The sequence below is a fragment of the Myxocyprinus asiaticus genome, chromosome 32 (genome assembly GCF_019703515.2).
Source record: "Myxocyprinus asiaticus isolate MX2 ecotype Aquarium Trade chromosome 32, UBuf_Myxa_2, whole genome shotgun sequence".
In the NCBI taxonomy this organism is placed as follows: domain Eukaryota; kingdom Metazoa; phylum Chordata; class Actinopteri; order Cypriniformes; family Catostomidae; genus Myxocyprinus; species Myxocyprinus asiaticus.
The window spans coordinates 26,079,467-26,090,413 of record NC_059375.1 but is presented as its reverse complement, the minus strand read 5'-3'; positions in this window follow the sequence as shown (position 1 = coordinate 26,090,413).

The window sequence follows — 10,947 nt, the reverse complement described above, 5'->3', positions numbered from 1 at the left end:
TCAAAGCTATTTTTCAGTGTATATCATGTCTTGTTTAGAGTTGGGAGGATTTGTTAAGTTTTGATGTGCGTGTCCAATCTACAATGCCCCATGCCACCACACCCCCATCCCCTAGTAACTCAGCACAATAATTCTCCATCAGTTGTTCACTGTGTGCCTCATTAAACAAATTACTTTGCTGATCCCATATGAATAATCTAAGGACACAGAAAGGAAATTGTGACTTACTAACATTTACAGTTGTTCTAAATTATTAATTTGATGGCTGAATATTGTTCTCTGATCAAAGATACATTAATTTTCACAAATTAATCTTTGTCTCTCAAGCATTGGTGAATGAATATTCGGTCAAAAATAGTTACAAATTCTTGGATTTTACTGATATTCTCATTGTGATCTGTCAGTGGCTGTAGACTGAGGGCCCTTCACTAAGCTAAGGGTGCTATTCTAATAGCCCTGCTTTAGGGCCACTTGGTCCTGTAAGGCATGAGCTCTGTGTGCACTGCAAAAAGGACTGATTAAAAGGAGAGTGTCCTTGGCGGATCCTGTCATCCAATAGCTTGTGCTATGTAGCATGTGTTGATTTCTCTGGTCTGTACTTGTGGTTATATAAATACTCAAATACTGACATCTCTTGGCCAAAGTCAGTCCTTGTTCATTGCACTTGAATATAGGCTATATAAAGTATATTATTTATTTGAGTGGCTGGTGTCTGTGGAATAAAACCAAGTGCAAACAGTAGTAGTAGTAGTAGTAGTAGAAGTAGATGTAGTAGTAGTTGTAGTGGTGGTAGTAGTAGGCTAGTAGTAGTGGTGGTGGTGGTGGTGGTAGTAGTAGTAGATGTAGTAGTAGTTGCAGTAGTGGTGGTAGTAGTAGTAGTAGTAGTAGTGGTGGCGGTGGTGGTGGTAGTAGTAGTAGATATAGTAGTAGTTGTAGTAGTGGTGGTAGTAGTAGGCTAGTAGTAGTGGTGGTGGTGGTAGTAGTAATAGATGTAGTAGTAGTTGTAGTAGTGGTGGTAGTAGTAGTGGTGGTAGTAGTAGTAGATGTAGTAGTGGAGTAGAAGGCTAGTAGTAGTGATGGTGGTGGTAGTAGTAGTAGATGTAGTAGTAGTTGTAGTAGTGGTGGTAGTAGTAGGCTAGTAGTAGTGGTGGTGGTGGTAGTAGTAATAGATGTAGTAGTAGTAGATGTAGAAGTAGTTGTAGTAGTGGTGATGGTAGTAGTAGTAGATGTAGTAGTAGTTGTAGTAGTGGTGGTAGTAGTAGTAGTGGTGGTGGTGATGGTAGTAGTAGTAGATGTAGTAGTAGTTGTAGTAGTAGTAGTGGTGGTGGTGGTGGTGGTGGTAGTAGTAGTAGAAGTAGATGTAGTAGTAGTTGTAGTGGTGGTAGTAGTAGGCTAGTAGTGGTGGTGGTGGTGGTGGTAGTAGTAGTAGATGTAGTAGTAGTTGCAGTAGTGGTGATAGTAGTAGTAGTAGTAGTGGTGGCGGTGGTGGTGGTAGTAGTAGTAGATATAGTAGTAGTTGTAGTAGTGGTAGTAGTAGGCTAGTAGTAGTGGTGGTGGTGGTAGTAGTAATAGATGTAGTAGTAGTTGTAGTAGTGGTGGTAGTAGCAGTGGTGGTAGTAGTAGTAGATGTAGTAGTGGAGTAGAAGGCTAGTAGTAGTGGTGGTGGTGGTAGTAGTAGTAGATGTAGTAGTAGTTGTAGTAGTGGTGGTAGTAGTAGGCTAGTAGTAGTGGTGGTGGTGGTAGTAGTAATAGATGTAGTAGTAGATGTAGAAGTAGTTGTAGTAGTGGTGATGGTAGTAGTAGTAGTAGATGTAGTAGTAGTTGTAGTAGTGGTGGTGGTGGTGGTGGTGGTAGTAGTAGTATTAGATGTAGTAGTAGTTGTAGTAGTGGTGGTGGTGGTAGTAGTAGTAGTAGTAGATGTAGTAGTAGTTGTAGTAGTGGTGGTGGACGTAGTGGTGAACGTAGTAGTAGATGTAGTTGTAGTAGTGGTGGTGGTGGTAGTAGTAGTAGATGTAGTAGTAGTTGTGGTGGTAGTAGTAGTAGTAATAATAATAATAATAATAACTGAAATATATATATATATATATATATATATATATATATATATATAGACTATATCACACGAGCAAGAGTGCGATATGGCCCAACATCGGCACTGCTGTGATTTGGCCGCAGGCCGATTGCCAGGTAATCACAGCAGTGCTGATTTAGGGTCATATAGCACGATTGCGAGTGTGAAATTTCTTATATACAACAGTTCAATGAACAAGTACATTTTAAAAAATTAGGAAAAACTGAGTACGGTCATAAAAACGCATTTGAGCTTGGAACTACTTTCTTACAGGACTGATCATAATCTGCTGTTTCTGGTTCAAACCAAATGATGCGTCCAAGCCTTCGTTAGTAATTCAAAAATGCCACTTAAGAAATAGTATCACGGCTTGTGTTGTTTCTAACAAGTTATTGGATAAACAAGGATGGATGTGTGTGGGTGTGTGTGTGTGTGTGTGTGTGAGAGAGAGAGAGAGAGAGAGAGAGAGAGAGAGAGAGACGGAGCGTGTGCGATCACCTGTTGCCACTCCCAAGCAGAGATGCTGTCAGCTTTCTGAAGATCAGCTTTCTCAGTGGTAAATTATCCATTCAAGTGGGGTATTCCTCTCTATTTTGCAGTAGCCGGTGCGCAAGAGTCGATCACTATAGAAACCGCAATTACACACAAAAATGATCTTTTGCCACTACCTGCTGGCTAACATATGTAATGTAAAATAAATAAATAAATAAAAAAAACGAACAGTAGCTCTTAACACATCTGCACTGCTCTTACATTTTAGTTTAGAACGGCACGAACACATGCGGAGTGATACATACACAGTGAAGCGTCCGAGTGCTGATGGTGTGAGATCATCAGTGCTCATGGAATGTCTCTCGTCTCTCCTCTGGGGCCTGACTTACAGTTGCTGTTCCAGTTCACCCCATATATATATATATATATACAACAGTTAGTTCCGGTCCTCGAACCTGGTTAAAAAAAATAAAATAATAATAAAAAAAGCACATGCTTTATGTAGAAACATCCAAATTAACTGGTTCAGCTGGTCAAAATATTATGTAATATGACTAAACCATCAAACTTTATGAATTAACATGAGAAAAATTTAAACATGCTTCCAGTGGTAAAGTTTCCACAATATTATTATTATTATTATTATTATTGCATAATTATATAATTATATATACACTATATGGCCAAAAGTTTGTGGACAACATATGTGCTTGATGAACATTTGATTTAAAAACCTTAGGCATCAATTTCCCCCTTTGCTGTAATAACAGCTTCCACTCTTTTGGGAAGGCTTTCCACTATACTGTATGTAGTAACATGGCTGCAGGGATTTGCTCTCATTCAGACACAAGGCTACCAGTGAGGTCAGGAACTGATGTTGGTCGATGGGGCCTGACTTACAGTTGCTGTTCCAGTTCACCCCATATATATATATATATATATATATATATATATATATATATATATATATATATATATATATATATATATATATATATATATATATATACACACACACACACACACACACACACACACACACACACAACAGTTAGTTCCGGTCCTCGAATCTGATAAAAAAAACAAACAAACAAAAAAAAACAAAGTGTGTTTTGCTGTGTTTTCCACTAGATGGAGTGCAGATGTCAAAAAAATAAAAACATTTTATTGATTGTTTCTTGTCACCAGAAAAGAAAACTGTGCTAAACTCTTTTAAAAAGGGAGACATGGGGAGAGACTTTTTAAATGATTGTTTTTCATATTATATTTTCCTCTAATTCAAGCTCACTCAAATTTCTCGCCCATTCCCTTTATAACTTTTACAACCTGTCAAAATGGTTCATATCATGTTATATAACCATATCGGTCTCTTTGAACTATGTGCACAACTTTCTATGTTTTTCACTGAATGCAAAATGAGTATTTAGTCTTTTGAATGTTGTTTTACACCAGATAATTCAGTGTTGCACATGCATACATATGGCATGTAGGCACAAACATATGTGAATATGAGAAAGCAAAGTGGTAAAGTGTCGAACAAGTTCCCACGAGAAAGCTCCAGTCGTGTGCCTTACTGCCGGAAACGGTGGTTATTGTGGTTTGAGTTTTTGTGTAAAGCTCATTTGCTGGCGGACACTCTGACAATACCTCATAGAGTGACTGATCTTGAATCAGTGGCTGCCTTTTACCATCAGATAATGTCAAAATGCAATGTTTGCTATGTAGTTGAAGAACAGCTTTACATTGTTTCATTCCTATTAGAAATCACAGCTGAAATCTAGCACTAAACACTTGCACTACTTGATCTATAGGCTGGTAATTAGGTAGCAGCTGCCAAAGGTCACCTGCCGGCCAAGTTGCAGCAAAAGGGCACAGATCAAGAGTCAAAACCCCTTCTGCAGTCTGAGAACTGTCTGTGCCCGACCACAGTCACAGAAAGACCTAGCTGAGTGCAACCTCATAATAACCAACAGACAATGCATCTGGTGCTCTGCTTATTATTAAACCTTTTAAAAGAGATGGATGACACTTGTCTCATTTGAGTAAACTCTTTATTGCAATTTCTTTTAAATGGATGGTTCACCCAAAAATGAAAATTCTGTCATCATTTATTTACCCTCATGTTGTTTCACACCCATCTTTTTTCCATGAAGCACATAAGGTGTTATTATGCACTGACGGCCTCAGTCACTGTTCTACAGAAGAAAGAAATGACATGACATGAAGGTGAGTGAATGACAACATTGGATTTGTTTCCACATGCAATTAAAATAAAACAGTGCCATTCCTTGCCCATAAGAAATTTTTCTTCCATTTACTGCCTTGAAGAAGAAACTGACAATAAACAAACAAGGAATTGAAAATATTTCCACAAATATATTTTTCTCCAAATATTTCCTTCTCCACAAAGCTCAATGTGCTCAGTTACACGCAAGTTATGCAGAGTGTTGGGCCTCATGTATTCAGATAGAAGACAAAGGCAGGCCTAACACAGTCGTAAAACCTAACTCAGGCCCCCACATAACAAGTCGTAAATCTTACTGATAAAAACCACGCCAAAATCAAACAAAGACAGTCCAAAACAGACTACAAATCCCATGAAGCCTTGCTCACTAAAGGATCGAACTCTCAACTCCTATTGGATGAGGCACACAACTGAACGTCCCTCAACCATGACATCATCAGGTGTAGAAATACCTCTGAAATGCTAACGGGATTTGCTTCCAGCAACTTTGCTCGCCGTGTGTAGACGCAGCTCATCGCTGCTCTCAGGTGCAGCCTCGTGGCACAAGGAAGTAACGTCCGACTTGAAACTGTGGCCATACAATCTCCATCTCGCTGGACGAGTTGAGATTACTCTGTGTTCCACCGAACACTCTAACGGATCCGAAGGAGACCGCCGAGCAATCCGCATCTTCATCCGTTTGCCTGCAGAAGTGAAGAGATAAAAGATTTCTCTTCCATCTTCAATCAAGTCGACATCACTGATTTCTCCGCCAGCCTGCCGAGAATCAGCAGCCGTACCGCCCGCCGACAGAGGGAGGAAACGGCCTCCCGTCATCACCCAAGCCTCGAGGAACCGAGTCGGAGTTAAAGGACGGATGAACACACATTCTGCATCCTCATGTGATTCAAGTAAGAGGTTTACGTCTGGGCAGAGATAGAATATTATAGTGTGTTATTCTTGTGTTTCAAGGTTTTTGCTTGTACAGTTTACGGACCACCATGTCCGCTCATTATTAATACTGAGGGTATTAATTATCACGAATTTGATTTGCTGTATTGTGGTCCAACCACATTGGACTGTTGTGCATTTTTGCCATCGCGGGTGAGACCGGCAAACTGAGTTTATCCATTAAAGAATCAAAGAACACAGGACGGTTTACGAGCTGTCCACTGCGTCTCTGAGTGATAAACCAACAGCTGCTTCCTCTCCCACGATCGCGAAACCGGCTTTGGGGCCGTCACTTTATTCTCTCTCTCTCTCTCGTACTAACCACACACACGCGCGCGCGATCCCTCACAAACATTCTCGGACACATTTTTGGCTAGTAGATAGCTTCGTGATAAAGCTCAGCTTTGTCCTTAAGCCATCGTACAAGCGGATACACGCGGTAACTGGTAGACGCCATTGACTGGTTTCTCTCCTGCTCACATTCACGACCATATTCTCTGGCCGGAAGTCTCGCGTGACATACTCTCCACGAGAGTGATGTCCGCCATTTTGTGCGTGTCCCTCCTTACACACACACACACACACACACACACACACACACACACACACACACACACCTTCATGTGTTATAGGATTATTTTGATTTCCATATCTAATCATATCACTGTTTAGTTTGTAGTTGTAAGTCGGAAATTTATTGACTGCATTGTATTAATTATTAATTGATATTACTGCATAAATAAACTTTGTTATATTACAAAGAGAAGTGTTTTGGTTTGTTTGCATACACCTGTGTCATGCTGACGGGATGTCAGTGCTCGGATTCAAGCCTTTATTCATTGTTTTTTTCCCGAAAATCGATATTCTTCAGATGTCGATTTTCCTAAGAAAACAATCTAATATTGAGACTGTTTTACTATCTGGTTATTAGTCCCTGATTCCAGGGTGGTGCCCTGTCAATGTTAATCCTTATTAATATTCTATTGATTTTTGATAATTGATAATTATCTTTGATGATTGTTGAATTTAAATGATCAATAAGCTAGTGTTAATTTTAATTAATGTTTCATCGATGTTAATGATTAGTGATTATCTTTGATAATTGTTGATTTAAAGGATTAAAAAAGCTAACACTGATTCTCATCAATTTTCTACTGATTTTAATAATTAATAATTATCTTTGATAATTATTAATTATTGCTAATAACCAAACCCGCTCCTAAATGTAGCACACTACATTTACTGGAGCCCCATATGAGATTTTAATGAGTTAGATTCAATTAATTAATTTAAATATTAATTAATAACTAAAGAAATAATTATTAATTATTTCTGATAGTAACACTGATCTAAACAACCAGTAAAGCCCTACAAGAGGAATGTAGGCTACTCTTACAATATTGACATCCTTACTAAGTGGCTATACTCTAATCCTTATTGCTATAATACTGTATTAAACTTTATCAGAAGATATTGGACCATAAGACGTTTGTGTGTGTGTGTGTGTGTCTATAATTCTATATATGTTTATTACATGGTTCTTGATAGCAGCATTGACTACATTGTAATGATCTATTTACTCTTTCTTATTTTTGTTTCCCTTCTCCATGGAAAATGATGTCTGCCACTGAGACCCTGTGCATTATGAGAGGCTCTTGGAGATGCCTGTAATCCTATTGGGAAAAAGACTTTTGTGAGAAAAGGCAACTTACTTGCACAGCAAAAATGAACACGATTGACAAACAGGATCTATCAGTCCCAGTTCTGATATTTTATAATGTTACATATACTCTGCTATGAGTTTCCAATGAGCAGGTGATGCTTTAACAAAAAAAAAAAAAAAACCCAAAGAAAAATAATTTATGAAGCATTGTTTATTTGATAATGTTTTGTAATTGTTTTTTCTTGAACTTTAACTCTCATAGAGCACAAAACAAAAGATTATACAAAAGAAATTGATGTATTACTATATTACTATATGTTTATTTACTCTTAGTGGATAAATGATGACATAAGGAAGGCTTAGACTATTTTAACCTCGTGCGACCCCACGTCCTCATGCGTGGACATTGTATTTTGGTTTCGCTATACAAAACTCATAATTTAATTTCATTTAAACTGACTGACCTCTGTTCAAGATATTCTGAGCTATCAGTAAATGGTTAACTTTCGACGCACGGAGTCATGTGACAAAACAACATGCCGCTGATCACAGCAGAGTTTGTCTTTGGGAGAAATGCCAACAAAACTTCATCTAGTCAAAAAACTACGTTTTTACATTGAAACCTGTTTGAGTCAAAAGATTCGTCTCAAGTTTCATCCAATATGCCATTTTTTTCAATTTGAGTGATTTATCCTGAAACGCAATGCTGCTAAACACAATGTACACTATTGTGTACTTTAGCCCTATTTTCCCTTAGAAATCCTATATTTACTGTGCATTTTCACATTGAGAAAAAAAATTGCTTTCAGATGCTTCATATGGAGTTAGGATGAAAATAAGGTGTATTTTGAACTGTTCTGAGACCAGTGCAGACAGACAGCACACTGAAAGTTAAGTCATTCACTAAATAGGGAGCAAGGGAGCATCTGATAGATTTCCTATGAAGCCAAGTGCATTCAATCCAAATTTCAGTTTCAGGCTGCAGGTGATGTTTGAACCACACAACATGTTTGGCAGACATGAGACGATGGTAATCAGTGCTTAGATTCAGAATTTATAATGTATAATTTAATTGTAACATGGTTGGCAGTGATTGGATGGATTAATTATGCTAATTTCTGATTTGTAAAATGCTTCAGCGCGGGCTATCTCTTGATTGTTTGACAGTGCAAAGAGAGAACATTGAGACTGTTCCCAAAGTAAAAAAAAAAAAGGTCAAATTTTTATTTGTATAGTTTTCTTTATTATTATTATTTGTGCTTTTCCCAATACACATTGTTCCAAAGCAGCTTCACAGAAAATCATCTGTAATGTCTGTAACATCTCAAAAACATGAATAACCAACGCTCCTGAAAACATAAACAATTTTATAAAAATAATCTGACTTTCTATTATTTTCTTGGTGTTATTTAAAATTTCACAACTTAGTCCCGCTGTCCACACATGTGGTCATCAATTTTTAGGAAAACTCTAGAAATTCTTTGCTCTAGAAATGATTATTATACATGGATATTAGGTGCTACTAGTTAGAAATCAAAAAGGGAAATGGAAAATGCACATAGCATTTCATATTATAACGTTGATAGGAGAGACGAGACGGGAGAGTGTGAATCCAAACGCAGACTATTTATTTAATGTAACTCAGAAGATGAAGACATAAGATGAAAATAAAACACTTGAGATAAAGGGCAAATCATACGTCACAGCAATTTTCTGTAACATTTGAATTAACATGTTAACAAACAAACTAACAAGAACCGATGATGAGGGAAGGAAACCAGAGGCCATTTATACACAGAAGAATGACGATGGAACAGGGAACAGCTGTGAAAGATGGAATGCAGGTGAGGGTAATCAACAAAATTGCATCCTGGAAAATGAAGTACATGACTAAGGGGGAGACAAAGGGAAGTTCATGACACATATACTGTAGTCCTCTCATAGATGTAAAAGGTTGGTATTAAAACATCGTCAGTTCAGCTATAGCTACAAAGGTCTGTTCTTGTAAGAGAAGAAGAAATCCAGAACAAGTTGAGATAAATGTACTGGAATGGCAGGAGTGTTAAAAGACAAAGAGGGGATAGAAAAAAAAAACACCCCGAAATTGCATGCTCACTAATGCCAATTGTATTTATTTACAGGGAAATTTACAGTGATTTTGAAGCACTTATGGAGTTTAAAGGGAGCAACTAAATTATAAATGTTCTTAACAATGTTAAGTGCATTGTTATCCGAGGTATATAATATTATGAAATTCCAATATGAAAACTGTTGGAAATATCATACAAAAACCTCAACCTAAAAATTACTATATATTTTGAGATGTGTTAATGCTGACCAGGTTCAGAAAATTGCCATAAAGAAGAGCAACAACTCTATATAGACTTGTCAGTACAACGTATTTTGTAATATTCTATTTAAAAGGATTTTACCCAGCATATTTTGATTGGCTAAAAATATTTTTCTAGGAACCACATGGAACTAGTTACATAATATTAAAGTGTGACCTAAATCCAGATTGCACATGAACATGTATTGTCATGCTAGAACAATTACTTGATACATATTGCTGACATCATGTGGGAAATATTAAACAAAATCACTCACAACATTTAACCAAATCACTTTGTAGAAACTTCCTGTCTGACAATGTGCCAGTGTAGTTGCAATTAGATTGTATCTTGGCTCCAAAATGATGATAATATTTGCATTATTTTATTTTTCTTTTGTTCCTCAGCTACAAATAAACACAATGCCTTGGGTTCTAAAAAGCCTTGTGGGTACAGCAAAGCTAGATACACTCAACGATCCTTGTATGAGTTTGCTTGAGTCTAAAAAACATCTTTAATCAAGAAATTATATGATACTTCCACTTTTCTCCTTTTTATTCCTTAGCAACAAATACAATTATTTGAATTCTAAAGAGAATAATTCCCTTCTCTTAAACTAGATACACTCAACCATACCTGTATGAGCTTGCTTGAATCTACCAGCATCATTCATCCAGTTCCTCACATTCAAATCAATACCCGTGGTGGGACAGGCATATATTCTGATTTTTGTGGCATCCAAGCTGCAGCTTTTCAACATTTGAATACTAATGACCTAGGTAATGACCTTTCTGAGGTAGTCTGCATCCATACAAAAGGATGTTCAAAAAATATTCAACCCATCATACCAGCTTTTATTACACAATAACCAAGTATTAACCCATTTGGTTCCAAACTGTGCCTCTGTTCCACCAGTTATATTTAATTCTATTTTATCAATAATTCCAGGTTTCCATTCACTCTCTTGGCACTACTGAATTGTTTGCAGTCAACAACATCATAGTCTTGCGGGATACAGAGGTCAGGATCAGAATGTTCCTGTTTCCTAGTATGTCATAAAAAAACAAAAAATAAAAACACAGTCAAATTCTCTGTATATCCAGCAGTTCCTTTTGGCTTGTAATAGTATTTAATTATATACTGTAAATAAAGATTTTCATTGTAAATTTGCTGTGTTGTGAATTGCATTACAGGGTGTTATGCTGGCATAAACTGT